This window comes from Anomaloglossus baeobatrachus, chromosome 12, assembly GCF_048569485.1.
Source record: "Anomaloglossus baeobatrachus isolate aAnoBae1 chromosome 12, aAnoBae1.hap1, whole genome shotgun sequence".
NCBI classification, from domain to species: Eukaryota; Metazoa; Chordata; class Amphibia; order Anura; family Aromobatidae; genus Anomaloglossus; species Anomaloglossus baeobatrachus.
The window spans coordinates 127,797,174-127,822,471 of NC_134364.1; the positions used below are offsets into that span (position 1 = coordinate 127,797,174).

Consider the following 25,298-nt stretch of genomic DNA (forward strand, 5'->3'; position numbering starts at 1 on the left):
AGTCAAGCACAATCCACAGACCACCTCCAAAGACCTGCAGCATCATCTTGCTGCAGATGGTGTCAATGTGCATCGGGCAACAATACAGCGCACGTTGCACAAGGAGAAGCTGTATGGAAAAGTGATGCGAAAGAAGCCGTTTCTGCAAGCACGCCACAAACAGAGTCGCCTGAGGTGTGCAAAAGCACATTTGGACAAGCCAGTTACATTTTGGTAGAAGGTCCTGTGGACTGATGAAACAAAGACTGAGTTGTTTGGTCATACAAAAAGGCGTTCTGCATGGAGGCAAAAAAACACGGCATTCCAAGAAAAGCACTTGCTATCCACAGTAAAATTTGGTGGAGGTTCCATCATGCTTTGGGGCTGTGTGGCCAATGCCGGCACCGGGAATCTTGTTAAAGTTGAGGGTCGCATGGATGCAACTCAGTATCAGTAGATTCTTGACAATAATGTGCAAGAATCAGTGATGAAGTTGAAGTTACGCAGGGGATGGATATTTCAGCAAGACAATGATCCAAACCACCTGAATATCATTGAACATCTGTGGGATGATTTGAAGCGGCTGTCCATGCTCGGCAACCATCAAACTTACCTGAACTGGAATTGTTTTGGAATGGTCAAATCTACCTTCATCCAGGATCCAGGAACTCATTAAAAGCTACAGGAAGCCACTAGAGGCTGTTATTTCTGCAAAAGGAGGATCTACAAAATATTAATGTCACTTTTATGTTGAGGTGCCCATACTTTTGCACCGGTCAAATTTTGTTTAATTGCGGATTGCACATTTTCTGTTAGTAAAATAAACCTCATTCCAATCCAGAAATATTACTCAGTCCATCAGTTATTAGATATATGCAACTGAAATAGCAAAAACCCAAATTGTTATAAAGAAAAAAAGGTTCACATTAATAGGGGTGCCCAAACTTTTTCATATGACTGTATATGTGAATCTGGCTAAAACCACACCCTTAAGGTTTTGCAGCATTTGCAAGGGTTCTCCAATCACTAGCGTAAATTTACTGTAAAATATTCTAAGATTATAAAATAGCTCACTGACTTGACTAAAAAGGGGGCAAAATGTGAAGCATGGGGCTATCTATGCCTGCACTCGAGTTAAGTGTTGGTTCACTTAGCCTAGCATTGCTTCACCGGACCTAGCGTTGCTTCACCAGACCTAGCGTTGCTTTGCCGGACCTAGCGTTGCTTCACCGGACCTAGCGTTGCTTTGCCGGACCTAGCGTTGCTTCACCGGACCTAGCGTTGCTTCACCAGACCTAACGTTGGTGCACCGGCTCTAGCATTAGTTTACCGGACCTAGCATTGGATTACCGGCCCTAGTATTGCTTTACCAGACCTAGTATTGCTTTACCGGCCCTAGTATTGCTTTACCAGACCTAATATTGGTTTACCGGATCTAGGATTGGTTTATCAGACCTACAATTGGTTTACTGGACCTAGAACATTCTTAATTTGTGGATGTCGATGCCTCAGACATTGGAATGGGAACCGTTTTGTCACACGGATCACTGTCTCTAACTCAATTCCATCTCTTGTGTCTTCTTTTCACAAAAGCTTTCGGCTGCCGAAAGAAATGATGATATAGGCAACTGTGAATTGTTAGACGTCAAGTGAGCCTCCAATCTGCCCACCGACAGAGCCCTGTAACACAAAGTACAATCCTGCAAATGTTGATTAGGAACTACGTCACTCTGTCCGCACATAAAACCGCAAAACCTGCTCATTGGAAAGCAAAATGACCAACAAGTTGAGTAAGGCTCAAGCTGTCCCCACCATCCTCTCCTCACCCGCGAGTAGGGCCTGGTTGTGATCAGCCCCATCATCTTCAGCTACGTTTACAGCTACTGTTCTTTCATCCATATTCTGTCTTCCATTTTATGGAGATTGCTCTCCCACGTCTCCATGTTCCTACAATTGATGCCGGACCTCCTGGATTGTATTCCCCCTTGCAAAAGTATCAAATACACTCAGCCCCATTAGAAGACGTTTTTGCACAAAATCTATTTTGTTCCTTGCAGCAGTTTTTCTATGCAACTTTCTATATCATTTTCGTAAAATTTAATTTTTTTGTGTCTACATTTGAGGCTCAATTGGGACCCAGCGCAGAAAGGACAATTTTTTTATTTTTTGACAATTATTTAGAAAAAATGTCTTGGAATTCTATAATTGTAGGTTTTTTTACACAATTTTTTTTTTTCTAAATTGTAATAATTTTTGGGGCCGGTGAGTTGGCATATTCCCAAGATAACGTGTTCCTTGGTCGTGTCTGACCTCGTGAACCCTTTTGTCTCGGTGCCACCGACATTTCCTCACGTGTCTGGAACCTGTGCAGGGCAGAAGTGGGGGAAAAAATAATTTTTAATTTTTTATTTTATTTTTTTTACAAAATTGTAGCCATTTTTTGCAATTAGTGGATTGCTGTTTTAGCAGGAAAAACGTTTCTGCTTAGTTTTTCGCAGCATACAGGTGCTGTCCCCATGTCTGACCAGGAGACTCTCTGCTCCCTGCAGGGATATGTTTTGCACCTCACTATGTGAACCACCCTTGTATAAACCTCAACAAGGCAGGCATATGCTGTCCCTAAAAAAATGGATAATTTTTGGACCGTTTATACAATTTAAGTGACCTAATAAGTTTTGTACTGCCGTCTATCATTAAATAGGCTGTTATGAGGCACCGGTTACTTTTTGATTTCCCCCACCTAATAGGTTGGGGTTACTTGGACATTAAGGAGACTGCATTTGCTTTAAAGAGCTCAAAGGGGGTTCAATCCAGTCCTAGGAGACCTCTGAGTTATAAACTTACAGTATTTGTGGAGTAATTAGGAGCTTTGCAGAACCGAGTGACTAATCAATTTTTAGGTGAAAATTCTGCCAATCCAGCAAATTCGACTTTCAAGCAGGTTGACCGTTTCTCATAACCCCCTTTACCTTCAAAACGGCATCAATTTTAAAGCAATATGGGGTTTCAAGATGTGCAATTCAAGCTCTTTCGAAGAAACACTAAGGCTAGGTTCACATTTCCGTTGTTTTGCATCAGTTACATGCGTCGCTTGACGCATGTGACTGATGCGCTGTACAACGGATGACAAAGAACAGAATTCTTTGTCGGACTCCGTTGTGTGCGGGGGGCGGAGCGTGAGGGGGCGGAGTTTGGGGTGGGTGGAGCCGAGCGGGGCCGTGGCACTGAGGACATCAGTGCTGCGGGGACTACAGGGCTGGGGACAGGTGAGTGTGTGTGTGTATGCTGAGTGCGGGAGGGGGCGGAGCTGAGCGGGGAAGTGTCTGGCTCCGTGCACAGCCAGGGTAGATATCGGGTATAAGCAAAGCATTTTTTGCTTGGTTACCCGATATTTATCTTGGTTACCAGCATACATCGCTCAGCGCTGGCTCCCTGCACACGTAACCAGTGTAAATATCGGGTAACTAACCAAAGTGCATTGCTTAGCAACCCGATGTGTATCCTGGTTACGTGTGCAGGGAGCCAGAGAGAGCATGCGCAGCAAAATCCTACGGATCGCGCTGCTCAAAAAACGTTACATGCTGCGTTCCTTCCGCCCCGCGGTCAGTCGTTCCACGACTGATCAGTCGGGCGGAGGGTGCAACGCAGCATCATCAGTCACAATCCGCCACTCATACAAGTCTATGGGAACAACGGAATCCACCAAACGGATTCCATTGTTTACCAGAGCGGCGGATTGTGACTGATACAATTTAACGGAAGTGTGAACCTAGCCTTAGAAGTGGGCAACTTTTGAGGACCATAGATGCAGTAGATGGTGAAGAAAACTTGGTGCAGCAGATGAGACACGTTACTTCCCTTACATTGGAAGATGACTAGCAGCGACATCAGCTCAGAATCGGAGGGAACCAGTGGGATCCATCTACTGTTGGAGACGTTCAGGGCAAAAGTGGTCTTCATGGACGAATCGCACACATTTGACATGGATACAAGGAATTGAAGGCAACGGGTGCTCACCGGATACTTATGGGATTTAAATTTCTTCATTCACTTTTTATTTTGTGAATTGATGAAGTTAAACCATTAACGCTTCTATTTTTGGACGCTTCGCACGTTGCAGCATTGTTATCTACAGCTGCCGAAATTGTAAATTGTGCAGATGTGCAGGACACGTGGTCTGGGTTATAGAGGACATTTTGGGGGTGCAGTTCTTCACGCCTTCCTCCTTGTATTCCTCAGCGGGCACTACGTGTGCGATGTAACACGTGTGTTTGTCTTCTGTCTTCCTGGTTGTCGTGATGTGTTGAGTTCTCTGAATCCTCGTGTTTGGGAATGTGAGCAGGAAACAAGCAGAAATTAGAAGTGACAGGAGCATTGAACCGATGCGACTACGGCCTGGAGCAAAGTGGGGGTGCTGTACCAGAATGTAGGCATGATGGAGGGGTGAGGGTTTGTATCTCCCTGAAAAAAGGGAAATTAGGGGCAACTGACTTAGTCCTGGGTCCTCGAAAGCTGGAGCCATCATGGGCAGTAACATTGATATGGACTGACCACGTTCCATCCTCCACCGATGGACAAGTCTCAGCTGTGAGGACGATGAGTCAGTGTAATACTGGGAATACGTGGAGATGGTCATTGTGCTATGAGGCGAGTGGTCTTTCCCGTGTGATGGGGATGTCGTCATCCCTCCTGCACCTGGCTCGTTCCGCACTCACCATTCATCGGGGGCCTTTGAAGTGGGAGAGCATTAATAATAGCAGCTCCACCGTTACCAGGAGCGACAAAGTCATCGAGATGGAGGTATTATTGTGCGAGCCGGAGAGGTACAACCCTCAGTATAAGTGTAATCGGCCATGAAAGGGCTAGGAGAAAATAGGAAATGCAATGAAGGGCTTCTATTCATCGTGATATGAAGAATTATTGCTGGCCATGACATTGCGTGCTCGAGCCTAAGAGGAAAATCTCCTCTGCATCTGGTGATGTGTAGAATGGTATGATAGTTACTTATATCACAGGGTAACGTTGGATCCGATTCCCCCGACCGCCCAAATGGCATGTTTGAAAAACTCAGATAAGACTAATGTGTTTACGTTTTACCGGAAATTGCCGACCGGGTGCGATCGCTTGCGCCTTTTTTGTGTCTGAAAACATTTGACATAAATCCTAACAAAGAAGACGCAGGATTGTACCGGCTTCTAACACTCCAGAAGAAAAAGGAAAAACGCTCCTGGGGCAAGGCTTAATGTAAAGTAAGAGGGGGCGGAGGACGTCGGGGTTCCCCGAGGAAATCTCAGAGATGGGGCTGATCCGGTGGCTGTGCCAGATGAGGGAGAGACAATGACTTCAAGGAGGTGGATCAACAAGTGACGTCGTAGAGGGACTATAGAAGGTGGCGAGGATCACACCGAGCACAGAGACTTGTCAGACGGAGGACGCAAGGATACACAGGTGAGGAGGGCACATGGGGGATACCACTACAGAGGACCACCGGATGGCATATATCTGGGGGAAAACGGGGGACACCACTACAGAGAGACCATCGGATGGCATATATGTGGGGGCAAACGGGGGACACCACTACAGAGAGACCATCGGATGGCATATATGTGGGGGCACATGGGGGATACCACTACAGAGAGACCATTGGATGGCATATATGTGGGGGCAAACGGGGGACACCACTACAGAGAGACCATCGGATGGCATATATGTGGGGGCACATGGGGGATACCACTACAGAGAGACCATTGGATGGCATATATGTGGGGGCAAACGGCGGACACCACTACAGAGAGACCATCGGATGGCATATATGTGGGGGCAAACGGGGGACACCACTACAGAGAGACCATCGGATGGCATATATGTGGGGGCAAACGGGGGACACCACTACAGAGAGACCATCGGATGGCATATATGTGGGGGCACATGGGGGATCCACTACAGAGAGACCATCGGATGTGGGGGGCACATGGGGGGCAGCACTACAGAGAGACCATCAGATGGCATATATGTGGGGGCACATGGGGGATACCCCTACAGAGAGACCATCGGACGGCATATATGTGGGGGCACATGGGGGATACCACTACAGAGAGACCATCGGATGGCATATATGTGGGGGCACATGGGGGATACCACTACAGAGAGACCATCGGACGGCATATATGTGGGGGCACATGGGGGACATCACTACAGAGGGACCATGGAATGGCATATATGTGGGGGCACATGGGGAACAGCTCTACAGAGAGACCATCAGACGGCATATATGTGGGGATGTGGGGGCACATGGGGGACACCACTACAGAGGGACCATCAAATGGCATATATGTGGGCGCACATGGGGGATACCACTACAGAGAGACCATCGGATGGCATATATATGGAGGGCACATGGGGGGACAGTACTACAGAGAGAACATCGGATGGCATATATGTAGGGACACATAGGGGATACCACTACAGAGAGACCATCGGATGGCATATATGTGGGAGCACATGGGGGATACCATTACAGAGAGACCATCGGATGGCATATATATGGAGGGCACATGGGGGGACAGTACTACACAGAGACATTCGGATGGCATATATGTGGGGGCACATGGGGGGACACCAGTATAGAGAGACCATTGGAAGGCATATATGTGGGTGTACACGGGGAGCAGCACTATAGAGGGACCATCGGATGGCATATATCTGGGGGCACACGGGGAACACCACTACAGAGAGACCATCGGATGGTATATATATGGGGGCACATGTTTTGTTTTTCTGGTAAACTGTCCATAAAAAAAACAGAAGTCAAGTTGGCTAAACTGCAAAGAAAGAGAAAACTGTATACTGCAGGATATAGATCATTATACTACAGAGGATACAGGGTACGGGGAGAATTATACTACAGAGGATACAGGGTGCGGGGAGCGTTATACTACAGAAGATACAGGGTGCGGGGAGTGTTATACTACAGAAGATACAGGGTGCGGGGACTGTTATACTACAGGGGATACAGGGTGCGGGGAGCATTATACTACAGAGGATACAGGGTGCGGGGAGCGTTATACTACAGAGGATACAGGGTGCGGGGAGCATTATACTACAGAGGATACAGGGTGCGGGGAGTGTTATACTACAGAGGATACAGGGTGCGGGGAGCGTTATACTACAGAAGATACAGGGTGCGGGGAGCGTTATACTACAGGGGATACAGGGTGCGGGGAGCGTTATACTACAGAGGATACAGGGTGCGGGGAGTGTTATACTACAGAGGATACAGGGTGCGGGGAGCGTTATACTACAGAGGATACAGGGTACGGGGAGTGTTATACTACAGGGGATACAGGGTACGGGGAGTGTTATACTACAGAGGATACAGGGTTCGGGGAGTGTTATACTACAGGGGATACAGGGTGCGGGGAGTGTTATACTACAGAGGATACAGGGTGCGGGGAGTGTTATACTACAAAGGATACAGGGTGCGGGGAGTGTTATACTACAGAGGATACAGGGTGCGGGGAGTGTTATACTACAGAGGATACAGGGTGCAGAGAGTGTTATACTACAGAGGATACAGGGTGCGGGGAGCGTTATACTACAGAGGATACAGGGTGCGGGGAGTGTTATACTACAGAGGATACAGGGTGCGGGGAGCGTTATACTACAGGGGATACAGGGTGCGGGGAGCGTTATACTACAGAGGATACAGGGTGCGGGGAGTGTTATACTACAGAGGATACAGGGTGCGGGGAGCGTTATACTACAGAGGATACAGGGTACGGGGAGTGTTATACTACAGGGGATACAGGGTACGGGGAGTGTTATACTACAGAGGATACAGGGTTCGGGGAGTGTTATACTACAGGGGATACAGGGTGCGGGGAGTGTTATACTACAGAGGATACAGGGTGCGGGGAGTGTTATACTACAAAGGATACAGGGTGCGGGGAGTGTTATACTACAGAGGATACAGGGTGCGGGGAGTGTTATACTACAGAGGATACAGGGTGCAGAGAGTGTTATACTACAGAGGATACAGGGTGCGGGGAGCGTTATACTACAGAGGATACAGGGTGCGGGGAGTGTTATACTACAGAGGATACAGGGTGCGGGGAGTGTTATACTACAGGGGATACAGGGTGCGGGGAGCGTTATACTACAGAGGATACAGGGTGCGGGGAGTGTTATACTACAGAGGATACAGGGTGCGGGGAGAATTATACTACAGAGGATACAGGGTGCAGAGAGTGTTATACTACAGAGGATACAGGGTGCGGGGAGCGTTATACTACAGAGGATACAGGGTACGGGGAGTGTTATACTACAGGGGATACAGGGTACGGGGAGTGTTATACTACAGAGGATACAGGGTGCGGGGAGTGTTATACTACAGGGGATACAGGGTGCGGGGAGTGTTATACTACAGAGGATACAGGGTGCGGGGAGTGTTATACTACAGAGGATACACGGTGCAGAGAGTGTTATACTACAAAGGATACAGGGTGCGGGGAGTGTTATACTACAGAGGATACAGGGTGCGGGGAGTGTTATACTACAGAGGATACAGGGTGCGGGGAGCGTTATACTACAGAGGATACAGGGTGCGGGGAGTGTTATACTACAGAGGATACAGGGTGCAGAGAGTGTTATACTACAGAGGATACAGGGTGCGGGGAGCGTTATACTACAGAAGATACAGGGTGCGGGGAGTGTTATACTACAGAAGATACAGGGTGCGGGGAGCGTTATACTACAGAGGATACAGGGTGCGGGGAGTGTTATACTACAGAGGATACAGGGTGCGGGGAGCATTATACTACAGAGGATACACGGTGCAGAGAGTGTTATACTACAAAGGATACAGGGTGCGGGGAGTGTTATACTACAGAGGATACAGGGTGCGGGGAGTGTTATACTACAGAGGATACAGGGTGCAGAGAGTGTTATACTACAGAGGATACAGGGTGCGGGGAGCGTTATACTACAGAGGATACAGGGTGCGGGGAGTGTTATACTACAGAGGATACAGGGTGCAGAGAGTGTTATACTACAGAGGATACAGGGTGCGGGGAGCGTTATACTACAGAAGATACAGGGTGCGGGGAGTGTTATACTACAGAAGATACAGGGTGCGGGGAGCGTTATACTACAGGGGATACAGGGTGCGGGGAGCGTTATACTACAGAGGATACAGGGTGCGGGGAGTGTTATACTACAGAGGATACAGGGTGCGGGGAGTGTTATACTACAGGGGATACAGGGTGCGGGGAGTGTTATACTACAGAGGATACAGGGTGCGGGGAGTGTTATACTACAGAGGATACAGGGTGCGGGGAGCATTATACTACAGAGGATACACGGTGCAGAGAGTGTTATACTACAAAGGATACAGGGTGCGGGGAGTGTTATACTACAGAGGATACAGGGTGCGGGGAGTGTTATACTACAGAGGATACAGGGTGCAGAGAGTGTTATACTACAGAGGATACAGGGTGCGGGGAGTGTTATATTACAGAGGATACAGGGTGCGGGGAGTGTTATACTACAGAGGATACAGGGTGCGGGGAGCATTATACTACAGAGGATACACGGTGCAGAGAGTGTTATACTACAGAGGATACAGGGTGCGGGGAGTGTTATACTACAGAGGATACAGGGTGCGGGGAGTGTTATACTACAGAGGATACAGGGTACGGGGAGAATTATACTACAGAGGATACAGGGTGCAGAGAGTGTTATACTACAGAGGATACAGGGTGCGGGGAGTGTTATACTACAGAGGATACAGGGTACGGGGAGTGTTATACTACAGAGGATACAGGGTGCGGGGAGTGTTATACTACAGAGGATACAGGGTGCGGGGAGCGTTATACTACAGAGGATACAGGGTGCGGGGAGCGTTATACTACAGGGGATACAGGGTGCGGGGAGCGTTATACTAAAGAGGATACAGGGTGCGGGGAGCATTATACTACAGAGGATACAGGGTGCGGGGAATGTTATACTACAGAGGATACAGGGTGCGGGGAGCGTTATACTACAGAGGATACAGGGTGCGGGGAGTGTTATATTACAGAAGATACAGGGTGCGGGGAGCATTATACTACAGAGGATACAGGGTGCGGGGAGCGTTATACTACAGAGGATACAGGGTGCGGGGAGTGTTATACTACAGAGGATACAGGGTGCGGGGAGCGTTATATTACAGAGGATACAGGGTGCGGGGAGTGTTATACTACAGAGGATACAGGGTGCGGGGAGCATTATACTACAGAGGATATATGGTGCAGAGAGTGTTATACTATAGAGGATACAGGGTGCGGGGAGTGTTATACTACAGAGGATACAGGGTGCGGGGAGTGTTATACTACAGAGGATACAGGGTGTGGGGAGTGTTATACTACAGAGGATACAGGGTGCGGGGAGTGTTATACTACAGAGGATACAGGGTGCGGGGAGCGTTATACTACAGGGGATACAGGGTGCGGGGAGCGTTATACTACAGAGGATACAGGGTGCGGGGAGCATTATACTACAGAGGATACAGGGTGCGGGGAATGTTATACTACAGAGGATACAGGGTGCGGGGAGCGTTATACTACAGAGGATACAGGGTGCGGGGAGTGTTATATTACAGAAGATGCAGGGTGCGGGGAGCATTATACTACAGAGGATACAGGGTGCGGGGAGCGTTATACTACAGAGGATACAGGGTGCGGGGAGTGTTATATTACAGAAGATACAGGGTGCGGGGAGCGTTATACTACAGAGGATACAGGGTGCGGGGAGCGTTATACTATAGAGGATACAGGGTGCGGGGAGCGTTATACTACAGAGGATACAGGGTGCGGGGAGCGTTATACTACAGAGGATACAGGGTGCGGGGAGCGTTATACTACAGAGGATACAGGGTGCGGGGAGCGTTATACTACAGAGGATACAGGGTGCGGGGAGCGGTATACTACAGGGGATACAGGGTGCGGGGAGCGTTATACTACAGAGGATACAGGGTGCGGGGAGCGTTATACTACAGAGGATACAGGGTGCGGGGAGTGTTATATTACAGAAGATACAGGGTTCAGGGAGTGTTATACTACAGAGGATACAGGGTACGGGGAGCGTTATACTACAGGGGATACAGGGTGCGGGGAGCGTTATACTACAGGGGATACAGGGTGCGGGGAGTGTTATACTACAGAGGATACAGGGTGCGGGGAACGTTATACTACAGAGGATACAGGGTGCGGGGAGTGTTATACTACAGAGGATACAGGGTGCGGGGAGTGTTATACTACAGGGGATACAGGGTGCGGGGAGCGTTATACTACAGGGGATACAGGGTGCGGGGAGTGTTATATTACAGAGGATACAGGGTGCGGGGAGTGTTATACTACAGAGGATACAGGGTGCGGGGAGCGTTATACTACAGAGGATACAGGGTGCGGGGAGTGTTATACTACAGAGGATACAGGGTGCGGGGAGCGTTATACTACAGAGGATACAGGGTGCGGGGAGCGTTATACTACAGAGGATACAGGGTGCAGGGAGTGTTATACTACAGGGGATACAGGGTGCGGGGAGTGTTATACTACAGAGGATACAGGGTGCGGGGAGTGTTATATTACAGAGGATACACAGTGCGGGGAGCGTTATACTACAGGGGATACAGGGTGCGGGGAGCGTTATACTACAGGGGATACAGGGTGCGGGGAGTGTTATACTACAGGGGATACAGGGTGCGGGGAGTGTTATACTACAGGGGATACAGGGTGCGGGGAGTGTTATACTACAGAGGGTACAGGGTGTGGGGAGTGTTATACTACAGGGGATACACGGTGCAGAGAGTGTTATACTACAGGGGATACAGGGTGCGGGGAGCATTATAGTACAGAGGATACAGGGTGCGGGGAGTGTTATACTACAGAGGATACAGGGTGTGGGGAGTGTTATACTACAGAGGATACAGGGTGCGGGGAGTGTTATACTACAGAGGATACAGGGTGCGGGGAGCGTTATACTACAGAGGATACAGGGTGCGGGGAGCGTTATACTACAGAGGATACAGGGTGCGGGGAGCGTTATACTACAGAGAATACAGGGTGCGGGGAGTGTTATACTACAGGGGATACAGGGTGCGGGGAGTGTTATACTACAGAGGATACAGGGTGCGGGGAGTGTTATACTACAGGGGATACAGGGTGCGGGGAGTGTTATATTACAGAGGATACACAGTGCGGGGAGCGTTATACTACAGGGGATACAGGGTGCGGGGAGCGTTATACTACAGGGGATACAGGGTGCGGGGAGTGTTATACTACAGAGGATACAGGGTGCGGGGAGTGTTATACTACAGAGGATACAGGGTGCGGGGAGCGTTATACTACAGAGGATACAGGGTGCGGGGAGTGTTATTCTACAGAGGATACAGGGTGCGGGGAGTGTTATACTACAGAGGATACAGGGTGCGGGGAGTGTTATACTACAAGGGATACAGGGTGCGGGGAGTGTTATACTACAGAGGATACAGGGTGCGGGGAGTGTTATACTACAGAGGATACAGGGTGCGGGGAGTGTTATACTACAGAGGATACAGGGTGCGGGGAGCGTTATACTGCAGACGATACAGGGTGCGGGGAGCATTATACTACAGAGGATACAGGGTGCGGGGAGTGTTATACTGCAGAAGATACAGGGTGCGGGGAGCGTTATACTACAGAGGATACAGGGTGCGGGGAGTGTTATACTACAGAGGATACAGGGTGCGGGGAGTGTTATACTACAGAGGATACAGGGTGCGGGGAGCGTTATACTACAGAAGATACAGGGTGCAGGGAGTGTTATACTACAGAGGATACAGGGTGCGGGGAGTGTTATACTACAGAGGATACAGGGTGCGGGGAGCGTTATACTACAGAGGATACAGGGTGCAGGGAGTGTTATATTACAGAGGATACAGGGTGCGGGGAGTGTTATATTACAGAGGATACAGGGTGCGGGTAGCATTATGCTACAGAGGATACAGGGTGTGGGGAGTGTTATACTACAGAAGATACAGGGTGCAGGGAGTGTTATACTACAGAGGATACAGGGTGCGGGGAGCATTATACTACAGAGGATACAGGGTGCGGGGAGTGTTATACTACAGAGGATACAGGGTGCAGGGAGCGTTATACTACAGAGGATACAGGGTGCGGGGAGTGTTATACTACAGAAGATACAGGGTGCGGGGAGCATTATACTACAGAGGATACAGGGTGCGGGGAGTGTTATACTACAGAAGATACAGGGTGCGGGAAGTGTTATACTACAGAGGATACAGGGTGCGGGGAGTGTTATACTACAGAAGATACAGGGTGCAGGGAGTGTTATACTACAGAGGATACAGGGTGCGGGGAGCGTTATACTACAGAAGATACAGGGTGCGGGGAGTGTTATGCTACAGAGGATACACAGTGCGGGGAGCGTTATACTACAGGGGATACAGGGTGCGGGGAGCGTTATACTACAGGGGATACAGGGTGCGGGGAGTGTTATACTACAGGGGATACAGGGTGCGGGGAGTGTTATACTACAGGGGATACAGGGTGTGGGGAGTGTTATACTACACATGGTACAGGGTGCGGGGAGTGTTATACTACAGGGGATACAGGGTGTGGGGAGTGTTATACTACAGAGGATACAGGGTGCGGGGAGTGTTATACTACAGAGGATACAGGGTGCGGGGAGAGTTATACTACAGGGGATACAGGGTGCGGGGAGCATTATAGTACAGACTATACAGGGTGCGGGGAGTGTTATACTACAGAGGATACAGGGTGTGGGGAGTGTTATACTACAGAGGATACAGGGTGCGGGGAGTGTTATACTACAGAGGATACAGGGTGCGGGGAGAGTTATACTACAGAGGATACAGGGTGCGGGGAGCGTTATACTACAGAGGATACAGGGTGCGGGGAGCGTTATACTACAGAGGATACAGGGTGCGGGGAGTGTTATACTACAGGGGATACAGGGTGCGGGGAGTGTTATACTACAGAGGATACAGGGTGCGGGGAGTGTTATACTACAGGGGATACAGGGTGCGGGGAGCGTTATACTACAGGGGATACAGGGTGCGGGAAGTGTTATACTACAGGGGATACAGGGTGCGGGGAGTGTTATACTACAGGGGATACAGGTTGCGGGGAGTGTTATACTACAGAGGGTACAGGGTGCGGGGAGTGTTATACTACAGGGGATACACGGTGCAGAGAGTGTTATACTACAGGGGATACAGGGTGCGGGGAGCATTTTAGTACAGAGGATACAGGGTGCGGGGAGTGTTATACTACAGAGGATACAGGGTGTGGGGAGTGTTATACTACAGAGGATACAGGGTGCGGGGAGCGTTATACTACAGAGGATACAGGGTGCGGGGAGCGTTATACTACAGAGGATACAGGGTGCGGGGAGCGTTATACTACAGAGGATACAGGGTGCGGGGAGCGTTATACTACAGAGGATACAAGGTGCGGGGAGCGTTATACTACAGAGGATACAGGGTGCGGGGAGTGTTATACTACAGGGGATACAGGGTGCGGGGAGTGTTATACTACAGAGGATACAGGGTGCGGGGAGTGTTATACTACAGGGGATACAGGGTGCGGGGAGTGTTATATTACAGAGGATACACAGTGCGGGGAGCGTTATACTACAGGGGATACAGGGTGCGGGGAGCGTTATACTACAGAGGATACAGGGTGCGGGGAGCGTTATACTACAGAGGATACAGGGTGCGGGGAGTGTTATACTACAGGGGATACAGGGTGCGGGGAGTGTTATACTACAGAGGATACAGGGTGCGGGGAGTGTTATACTACAGAGGATACAGGGTGCGGGGAGTGTTATACTACAGGGGATACAGGGTGCGGGGAGTGTTATACTACAGGGGATACAGGGTGCGGGGAGTGTTATATTACAGAGGATACACAGTGCGGTGAGCGTTATACTACAGGGGATACAGGGTGCGGGGAGCGTTATACTACAGGGGATACAGGGTGCGGGGAGTGTTATACTACAGGGGATACAGGGTGCGGGGAGTGTTATACTACAGGGGATACAGGGTGCGGGGAGTGTTATACTACAGAGGGTACAGGGTGCGGGGAGTGTTATACTACAGGGGATACACGGTGCAGAGAGTGTTATACTACAGGGGATACAGGGTGCGGGGAGCATTATAGTACAGAGGATACAGGGTGCGGGGAGTGTTATACTACAGAGGATACAGGGTGTGGGGAGTGTTATACTACAGAGGATACAGGGTGCGGGGAGTGTTATACTACAGAGGATACAGGGTGCGGGGAGCGTTATACTACAGAGGATACAGGGTGCGGGGAGCGTTATACTACAGAGGATACAGGGTGCGGGGAGCGTTATACTACAGAGGATACAGGGTGCGTGGAGTGTTATACTACAGGGGATACAGGGTGCGGGGAGTGTTATACTACAGAGGATACAGGGTGCGGGGAGTGTTATACTACAGGGGATACAGGGTGCGGGGAGTGTTATATTACAGAGGATACACAGTGCGGGGAGCGTTATACTACAGGGGATACAGGGTGCGGGGAGCGTTATACTACAGGGGATACAGGGTGCGGGGAGTGTTATACTACAGGGGATACAGGGTGCGGGGAGTGTGTTACTACAGGGGATACAGGGTGCGGGGAGCGTTATACTACAGAGGATACAGGGTGCGGGGAGCGTTATACTACAGAGGATACAGGGTGCGGGGAGCGTTATACTACAGAGGATACAGGGTGCGGGGAGTGTTATACTACAGAGGATACAGGGTGCGGGGAGTGTTATACTACAGAGGATACAGGGTGCGGGGAGTGTTATACTACAGGGGATACAGGGTGCGGGGAGTGTTATACTACAAAGGATACAGGGTGCGGGGAGTGTTATACTACAGAGGATACAGGATGCGGGGAGCGTTATACTACAGAGGATACTGGGTGCGGGGAGTGTTATACTACAGAGGATACAGGGTGCGGGGAGTGTTATACTACAGAGGATACAGGGTGCGGGGAGTGTTATACTACAGGGGATACAGGGTGCGGGGAGTGTTATACTACAGAGGATACAGGGTGCGTGGAGTGTTATACTACAGAGGATACAGGGTGTGGGGAGTGTTATACTACAGAGGATACAAGGTGCGGGGAGCGTTATACTGCAGAGGATACAGGGTGCGGGGAGCATTATACTACAGAGGATACAGGGTGCGGGGAGTGTTATACTGCAGAAGATACAGGGTGCGGGGAGCGTTATACTACAGAGGATACAGGGTGCGGGGAGTAATATACTACAGAGGATACAGGGTGCGGGGAGTGTTATACTACAGAAGATACAGGGTGCGGGGAGTGTTATACTACAGAGGATACAGGGTGCGGGGAGCGTTATACTACAGAAGATACAGGGTGCAGGGAGTGTTATACTACAGAGGATACAGGGTGCGGGGAGTGTTATACTACAGAGGATACAGGGTGCGGGGAGCGTTATACTACAGAGGATACAGGGTGCAGGGAGTGTTATATTACAGAGGATACAGGGTGCGGGGAGTGTTATATTACAGAGGATACAGGGTGCGGGGAGCGTTATACTACAGAAGATACAGGGTGCAGGGAGTGTTATACTACAGAGGATACAGGGTGCGGGGAGCATTATACTACAGAGGATACAGGGTGCGGGGAGTGTTATACTACAGAGGATACAGGGTGCAGGGAGCGTTATACTACAGAGGATACAGGGTGCGGGGAGTGTTATACTACAGAAGATACAGGGTGCGGGGAGCGTTATACTACAGAGGATACAGGGTGCGGGGAGTGTTATACTACAGAAGATACAGGGTGCGGGGAGTGTTATACTACAGAGGATACAGGGTGCGGGGAGTGTTATACTACAGAAGATACAGGGTGCAGGGAGTGTTATACTACAGAAGATACAGGGTGCGGGGAGCGTTATACTACAGAGGATACAGGGTGCGGGGAGCGTTATACTACAGAAGATACAGGGTGCGGGGAGTGTTATGCTACAGAGGATACAGGGTGCGGGGAGTGTTATACTACAGAAGATACAGGGAGCGGGCAGTGTTATACTACAGAGGATACAGGGTGCGGGGAGCGTTATACTATAGAAGATACAGGGTGCGGGGAGTGTTATGCTACAGAGGATACAGGGTGCGGGGAGTGTTATACTACAGAAGATACAGGGAGCGGGGAGTGTTATACTACAGAGGATACAGGGTGCGGGGAGCGTTATACTACAGAAGATACAGGGTGCGGGGAGCGTTATACTACAGAAGATACAGGGTGCGGGGAGCATTATACTACATAGGATACAGGGTGCGGGGAGTGTTATACTACAGAGGATACAGGGTGCGGGGAGTGTTATACTACAGATGATACAGGGTGCGGGGAGTGTTATACTACAGAGGATACAGGGTGCGGGGAGTGTTATACTACAGAGGATACAGGGCGCGGGGAGTGTTATACTACAGAGGATACAGGGTGCGGGGAGTGTTATACTACAGAGGATACAGGGTGCAGGGAGTGTTATACTACAGAGGATACAGGGTGCGGGGAGTGTTATACTACAGAGGATACAGGATGCAGGGAGTGTTATACTACAGAGGATACAGGGTGCAGGGAGTGTTATACTACAGAGGATACAGGGTGCGGGGAGTGTTATACTACAGAGGATACAGGGTGCGGGGACTGTTATACTACAGAGGATACAGGGTGCGGGGAGTGTTATACTACAGAGGATACAGGGTGCGGGGAGTGTTATACTACAGAGGATACAGGGTGCGGGGAGTGTTATACTACAGGGGATACAGGGTGCGGGGAGTGTTATACTACAGAGGATACAGGGTGCGGGGAGTGTTATACTACAGAGGATACAGGGTGCGGGGAGTGTTATACTACAGAGGATACAGGGTGCGGGGAGTGTTATACTACAGAGGATACAGGGTGCGGGGAGTGTTATACTACAGGGGATACAGGGTGCGGGGAGCGTTATACTACAGGGGATACAGGGTGCGGGGAGTGTTATACTACAGAGGATACAGGGTGCGGGGAGTGTTATACTACAGAGGATACAGGGCGCGGGGAGTGTTATACTACAGAGGATACAGGGTGCGGGGAGTGTTATACTACAGAGGATACAGGGTGCGGGGAGTGTTATACTACAGAGGATACAGGGTGCGGGGAGTGTTATACTACAGAGGATACAGGGTGCGGGGAGCGTTATACTACAGAGGATACAGGGTGCGGGGACTGTTATACTACAGAGGATACAGGGTGCGGGGAGCGTTATACTACAGAGGATACAGGATGCAGGGAGTGTTATACTACAGAGGATACAGGGTGCAGGGAGTGTTATACTACAGAGGATACAGGGTGCGGGGAGTGTTATACTACAGAGGATACAGGGTGCGGGGACTGTTATACTACAGAGGATACAGGGTGCGGGGAGTGTTATACTACAGAGGATACAGGGTGCGGGGAGTGTTATACTACAGAGGATACAGGGTGCGGGGAGTGTTATACTACAGGGGATACAGGGTGCGGGGAGCGTTATACTACAGGGGATACAGGGTGCGGGGAGTGTTATACTACAGAGGATACAGGGTGCGGGGAGTGTTATACTACAGAGGATACAGGGTGCGGGGACTGTTATACTACAGAGGATACAGGGTGCGGGGAGCGTTATACTACAGAGGATACAGGGTGCGGGGAGTGTTATACTACAGAGGATACAGGGTGCGGGGAGCATTATACTACAGAGGATACAGGGTGTGGGGAGTGTTATACTACAGAGGATACAGGGTGCGGGGAGTGTTATACTACAGAGGATACAGGGTGCGGGGAGTGTTATACTACAGAGGATACAGGGTGTGGGGAGTGTTATACTACAGAGGATACAGGGTGCGGGGAGTGTTATACTACAGGGGATACAGGGTGTGGGGAGTGTTATACTACAGAGGATACAGGGTGCGGGGAGTGTTATACTACAGGGGATACAGGGTGCGGGGAGTGTTATACTACAGGGGATACAGGGTGTGGGGAGTGTTATACTACAGAGGATACAGGGTGCGGGGAGTGTTATACTACAGAGGATACAGGGTGCGGGGAGTGTTATACTACAGAGGATACAGGGTGCGGGGATCATTATACTACAGAGGATACAGGGTGCGGGGAGTGTTATACTACAGAGGATACAGGGTGCAGGGAGCATTATACTACAGAGGATACAGGGTGCGGGGAGTGTTATACTACAGAGGATACAGGGTGCGGGGAGCGTTATACTACAGAGGATACAGGGTGCGGGGAGTGTTATACTATAGAGGATACAGGGTGTGGGGAGTGTTATACTACAGAGGATACAGGGTGCGGGGAGTGTTATACTACAGAGGATACAGGGTGCGGGGAGTGTTATACTACAGAGGATACAGGGTGCGGGGAGTGTTATATTACAGAGGATACAGGGTGCGGGGAGTGTTATACTACAGAGGATACAGGGTGCGGGGAGTGTTATACTACAGAGGATACAGGGTGCAGGGAGTGTTATACTACAGAGGATACAGGGTGCGGGGAGTGTTATACTACAGAGGATACAGGGTGCGGGGAGTGTTATACTACAGAGGATACAGGGTGCGGGGAGTGTTATACTACAGGGGATACAGGGTGCGGGGAGTGTTATATTACAGAGGATACAGGGTGCGGGGAGTGTTATACTACAGAGGATACAGGGTGCGGGGAGTGTTATACTACAGAGGATACAGGGTGCGGGGAGCATTATACTACAGAGGATACAGGGTGCGGGGAGCATTATACTACAGAGGATACAGGGTGCGGGGAGTGTTATACTACAGGGGATACAGGGTGCGGGGAGCGTTATACTACAGGGGATACAGGGTGCGGGGAGTGTTATATTACAGAGGATACAGGGTGCGGGGAGTGTTATACTACAGAGGAAACAGGGTGCAGGGAGCGTTATACTACAGAGGAAACAGGGTGCGGGGAGTGTTATACTACAGAGGATACAGGGTGTTGGGAGTGTTATACCACAGAGGATACAGGGTGCGGGGAGTGTTATACTACAGGGGATACAGGGTGCGGGGAGTGTTATACTACAGAGGATACAGGGTGCGGGGAGTGTTATACTACAGAGGATACAGGGTGCGGGGAGTGTTATACTACAGAGGATACAGGGTGCGGGGAGTGTTATACTACATAGGATACAGGGTGCGGGGAGTGTTATATTACAGAGGATACAGGGTGCGGGGAGTGTTATACTACAGAGGATACAGGGTGCGGGGAGTGTTATACTACAGAAGATACAGGGTGCGGGGAGCATTATACTACAGAGGATACAGGGTGCGGGGAGCGTTATACTACAGAAGATACAGGGTGCGGGGAGCATTATACTACATAGGATACAGGGTGCGGGGAGTGTTATACTACAGAGGATACAGGGTGCGGGGAGTGTTATACTACAGATGATACAGGGTGCGGGGAGTGTTATACTACAGAGGATACAGGGTGCGGGGAGTTGTGAGGCAAATCCCGGGATATGAAGATGAATTATGACTCCAGTCATAATCCCTCATCACTCCCTGGCAGTGCCCCCTCCCTTCTTGTTCTCAGTGTTCCACTTACACCTCCATGGCCATGTCCTGTGATATGGAAATGAGGTGGTGTGGGAACAATGGACACAGGATGACTCCCTGCCGTCACCCTGTAACAAGAGTTGTATCTCATTAGCAAGGCTATGGAACTAGCTAGACAGAACGACTCCAGTAAAAAATGGTTCATATCTCGCAAGCCATATTTCCGATAAATACGGCAACCATAAAAATGGTGTCTCCGCATGCGGACGATGCCGGCACACCCTTTTTATGGGAGCAGGACATTGGGAAATGCCCCAGGCGTGATATCAGCCAATGGGGAACTGGCAGACAGGTCATGAGTCCCCTCGTTCTGTAGCTAAATTCATAACTGTCACAATGAGAGCATTGGCGTCCGCCTATGACGCTCCCAGGCAAAGTTATGGCCATATTCCATGTTGTGGATTTTGTCCCTAACTCCAGCCAGGGGTGGAGCAGTGCTCCCTCTGAGGTCACTAAGGTAGGAGGGGACCTGGATCTGCCCAGGTTGATAACCCTACTTCGGCCATTTTCCAGTGTTCTTTCGCTGGGGGTCACTCTGTGGGAGTTCCTGGAAACCTGGTCTACAGCGCCCCCCTGTGGCCAGACGCAACAAGGTAACTGCTGGAACTGTGTATGCCTGTTTGTAACCCATGCTTTGATTGTAACTGTACTCTGACATATGTATATTCTGTAGATTCCCTATTGTATATATTGTAGTTTCTAGTGTGCTTTAGGCTGATTAAATTATATAATTAATCTTGGGCTGTTCTGTTATCTCGATCTTGAATCCCACGTCTGTGTGTTCGGCTAATAGTTACCGTAAATCGGTTGGTGGCAGCGAATTGTGCCAAGGATTATTGTGGGGAGGCCAGTGAGATTCGGGGAGATTTTATATATTCCGCCCGCGGAGGTCGGGGGAATATATACCTTACTCTCACCGGGGACCCTTCAATAATCGGCATAAGTAGTATAGCGGCCTCCTTGCTTATGGTCGGGCAATTCCATAATTGGCCTGACTATAAGAGGGGCGCTAGAGAGCGCGTCACGTGCTCGGTCTGTCCGGGAGGTATAAAGGAGGGGTGACCCCCACTTGTTACCCCCCGATTGTGACGTACTGGTAGCCAGCGCGGGGGATTTCTGAGTGACCCCCCCGGTGGTTTGTGACATATTGGTGGCATAGCGGTGGGATCGAGATAATAGTGTGTGTGAGTGTGAGACCCATACTCCCAGACACTAAAGACTGCCTGCAGCAGCTGTGGCTGCTGGGGTCTTCAGACTAGCTCAACACTAGAGTGTCAGAGTGCAGATACTGTAAGGTGGGTGGAGGCATCAGGTGTCAGTTCTGTGTCAGTGACCAAAAGTCTGCAAGAATGGCTGATGGCACCAGGAGCAGAGCTATGCAACTGGCCAATGCTAAGGCAGGAGCCGAAGAGAGGGAGGACGGTGCTGTGGACAGCAATGAGGAGGTTGCCCACGAGTCCTCCAGGAGCTCGACGCCAGAAAACCGTTCTGCAGAGGACATTGCGCAACCTGGCACTGCTGGACAAGATGAGGAGCAGCTCACCCAAGGTTCCTCAACGAGCCAGATGCCAGCCCTCCACTCTGAAAGGGACAGTGAATCGCCTAGCTCTGCAGCGTGCCGCAGATCACCACGTGCCATTCCACCGAGCCTGGGAGGCTCGGATAGCCTTCTTCAAATGGCTATGGCCCTTCTCCAGGCTGGAGACCAGAAGGGCTACAAGGAACTCCTGGCAGAGCGCAGGGCAGAGCGGCAGGCAGCGCGTGACGCTGAGGCTGCGGAGCGGCACGCAGAGCGTGAGGCTGCGGAGCGAGAGCGGCAGGCAGCGCGTGAAGAGCGAGAGCGAGAGCGACAGGCAGACCGTGACTACCAGCTGCAGCTAGCTCAGCTCCGGCCCTCATCAGCCACACGTGACCTTCGAGACACCAAACTTCCAAAGGTCCGTGTTGAGGACTTCCCAGTGCTGGAGAAGGATGGAGACTTGGACTCTTTCTTGACTGCTTTTGAACGGACTTGCCTGCAGCACCATCTGAACAAGGACCAGTGGGCCAAATACCTGACCCCCCGTTTAAGGGGTAAGGCCCTGGATGTCCTTGGGGACTTGCCTGCTGAGGCAGATCAGGGCTACGACACCATCAAGCGGGCCCTGATCCAACAGTACAACCTCACCCCGGAGTCCTACCGCAAGAAGTTCCGGAGCCTACAGAAGGGACCAAAGGACTCCTGGGCTGACCACAGGCGGGCACTTGCCCGAGCTGCCGACCACTGGACCCAAGGCCTGCAGCTTTCCACCGGACCGGAGATCCTGGACTTGTTCATCACGGAGCAACTCTTGTGGAACTGCCCTGAGGATCTCCGCCAGTTCATCCGAGACCAGAAGCCAAAGGGGTCCACGGCTACAGCTGCCCTTGCCGATGACTACACCAACAACCGGGCCCCTGAGGCCAGGAGAGCGGCCACCAGCAGCACCTGGAGAGGGGGTAAGATGAATTCTGCGACTGCCCCACCTGCCCCTAGACTGCAGGGGGTGTCCCCCTCAACTCCCCTCTCCAGGCCCGTGGCGGAACCAAGACGGTGCCACCAGTGCAACCTACCTGGACACTTCAAGGCCATGTGCCCTCAGCGTCCCAAGGCCCCGGCTCCGTCCCCGTCCCAAGGGCCGCCCAAGGTGTATTGTGTGGGTGGGGGTGGTGGTAGGTCCCTGGACAGCTTCCAACCTGTCACCGTCGGCCGGTCTGTGACCATAGGACTGCGAGACAGCGCCTCGGAGGTGACTCTGGTGCGGCCTGAGATGGTGTCCCCCCAAGACTTGATCCCTGGAAAAACCCTCGCTGTCTCCGGGATTGGAGGCACTGACCCGGCGCTGCCTGTTGCTGACATTTATGTGGACTGGGGCGCAGGGCGAGGGGTGAGGGAGGTGGGGGTAACTGATCGGATCCCCGCAAACGTGCTACTTGGGACAGATTTGGGGCAGATAACCTCCCAGTTTGGGCCCCAACCAAGGGCTGAACCTTCAGCCAGTACTGACGTGCCTCCGGACAATGTTAATGTGTTATCTATGAATGATGTAAGGGAGGAGGGAGTGAACTCTGATATTTCTGCTTGCATAGACACCATAGACACACACTCAGCTGCAGCTGTGACAGGGGAGGGGGTCAGAGAAAGGTGTGACAATGCCTCTACAAGTAACCAGCCTGTGAGCTGGGATCTGTTGCCCTCTGCAGGGATAAGCAGAGAGCAGGGTGCTGCAGGGGGAGGACCAGTGTGTGGGGTGGGGGCTACCACAGCAAATGTGGGGTCCCCAGAGATTTCACAGCGGGGTTCTGTTGCTGCAGGAGGGGAACAGGCAGGTGAGATTGGGGCCGGTCCAGGAGCGGAAGTGCTCCCAGGTAAGATCTCGGTGCATGGTTCCCCCACAACCGGGGTGTCAGGAAGCCAGGTAGGTCTGCCTGAACCGGCGACTTGGTCAGGACCGGAGGAGGAGCAGGCACGACCCACGGTCGCAGCGGCTGTGGCCGCTGTCACCCGCAGTGGGAGTGCTGGAAGCCAAGGGGCCTCCCGGAGGTCCGATAGCTCTTCCCCTTCTGACCAAGTGGCAGCCGAGTCAGGTGGAGGCCAGGACACAGGTCCCGGGGTACTGACTGAAGATGTGACAGTCTCGTCGATTCTGGCCACATCTAGTCAGGGGTTTCAGGCAGCGTTAGAAGCTGACGACAGCCTGAAAGCTCTTAAGGAGCAGGCGGCACAGCCTCCCTCGGACTCGGACCCGGAGCGAGTGGTCTGGGACCAAGGACGGCTGTACCGGGCCACGGTCCAGCAGGGTTCACCGGAGGCGTGGCCCAGGGACCGACAGTTGGTGGTACCCTATCCGTTCCGGACGGAGTTGTTGCGGATCGCACATGAGATTCCGATGGCCGGACACCTAGGGATCGCTAAGACCAAGGCCAGGTTAAACCAGCATTTCTACTGGCCAAAAATGGGGGCCGATGTGGCTGCCTACTGCCGTTCGTGTGAAACCTGTCAGAGAGTGGGGAAGGCGGGGCCACGCCCCAAAGCCCCACTGGTATCTCTGCCCATCATCGATGAGCCTTTCAGGAGGGTGGCTGTGGATCTGGTCGGCCCGCTGGCCATCCCCAGCAGCTCCGGGAAACGCTTCATACTGACGGTAGTGGACTATGCCACCCGGTACCCAGAAGCAGTGGCCTTGTCGTCCATTCGGGCTGACAAGGTGGCCACCGCATTGCTGGAGATTTTCTCCCGAGTGGGTTTTCCCCAGGAAATGCTCACTGACCGGGGGACCCAATTCATGTCCCAGCTGATGGAGGCCCTCTGTAAGCAAGTCCAGGTGCGACATCTGGTGGCCAGCCCGTACCATCCACAGACTAATGGCCTGTGCGAGCGGTTCAATGGCACCTTAAAGCAGATGCTTAAGATGTTGGTCGACTCCCATGGGCGTGACTGGGAGCGGTATCTCCCACACCTGTTATTTGCTTACCGGGAGGTTCCACAGGCCTCAACAGGATTCTCACCGTTTGAGCTCCTGTACGGGCGACGTGTGCGGGGCCCCCTGGCTCTGGTGAAAGAGGCTTGGGAAGGGGATTTGGCCACCCCTGG

The 25,298-nt window shown here is 51.4% G+C and overlaps 1 protein-coding gene across 1 annotated transcript in view; it reads left to right on the forward strand.

The window, feature by feature from the left end:
* The first annotated feature begins 4,607 nt into the window (after positions 1-4,607).
* Positions 4,608-25,298, forward strand: part of LOC142257460 (C2 calcium-dependent domain-containing protein 4D-like) — a 44,223-nt gene continuing 23,532 nt past the window's right edge. The window contains exon 1 of the mRNA XM_075329582.1: positions 4,608-5,427. The gene's annotated coding sequence lies outside the window, so the exon portion shown is untranslated. The remainder of the gene's footprint in view (positions 5,428-25,298) is intronic.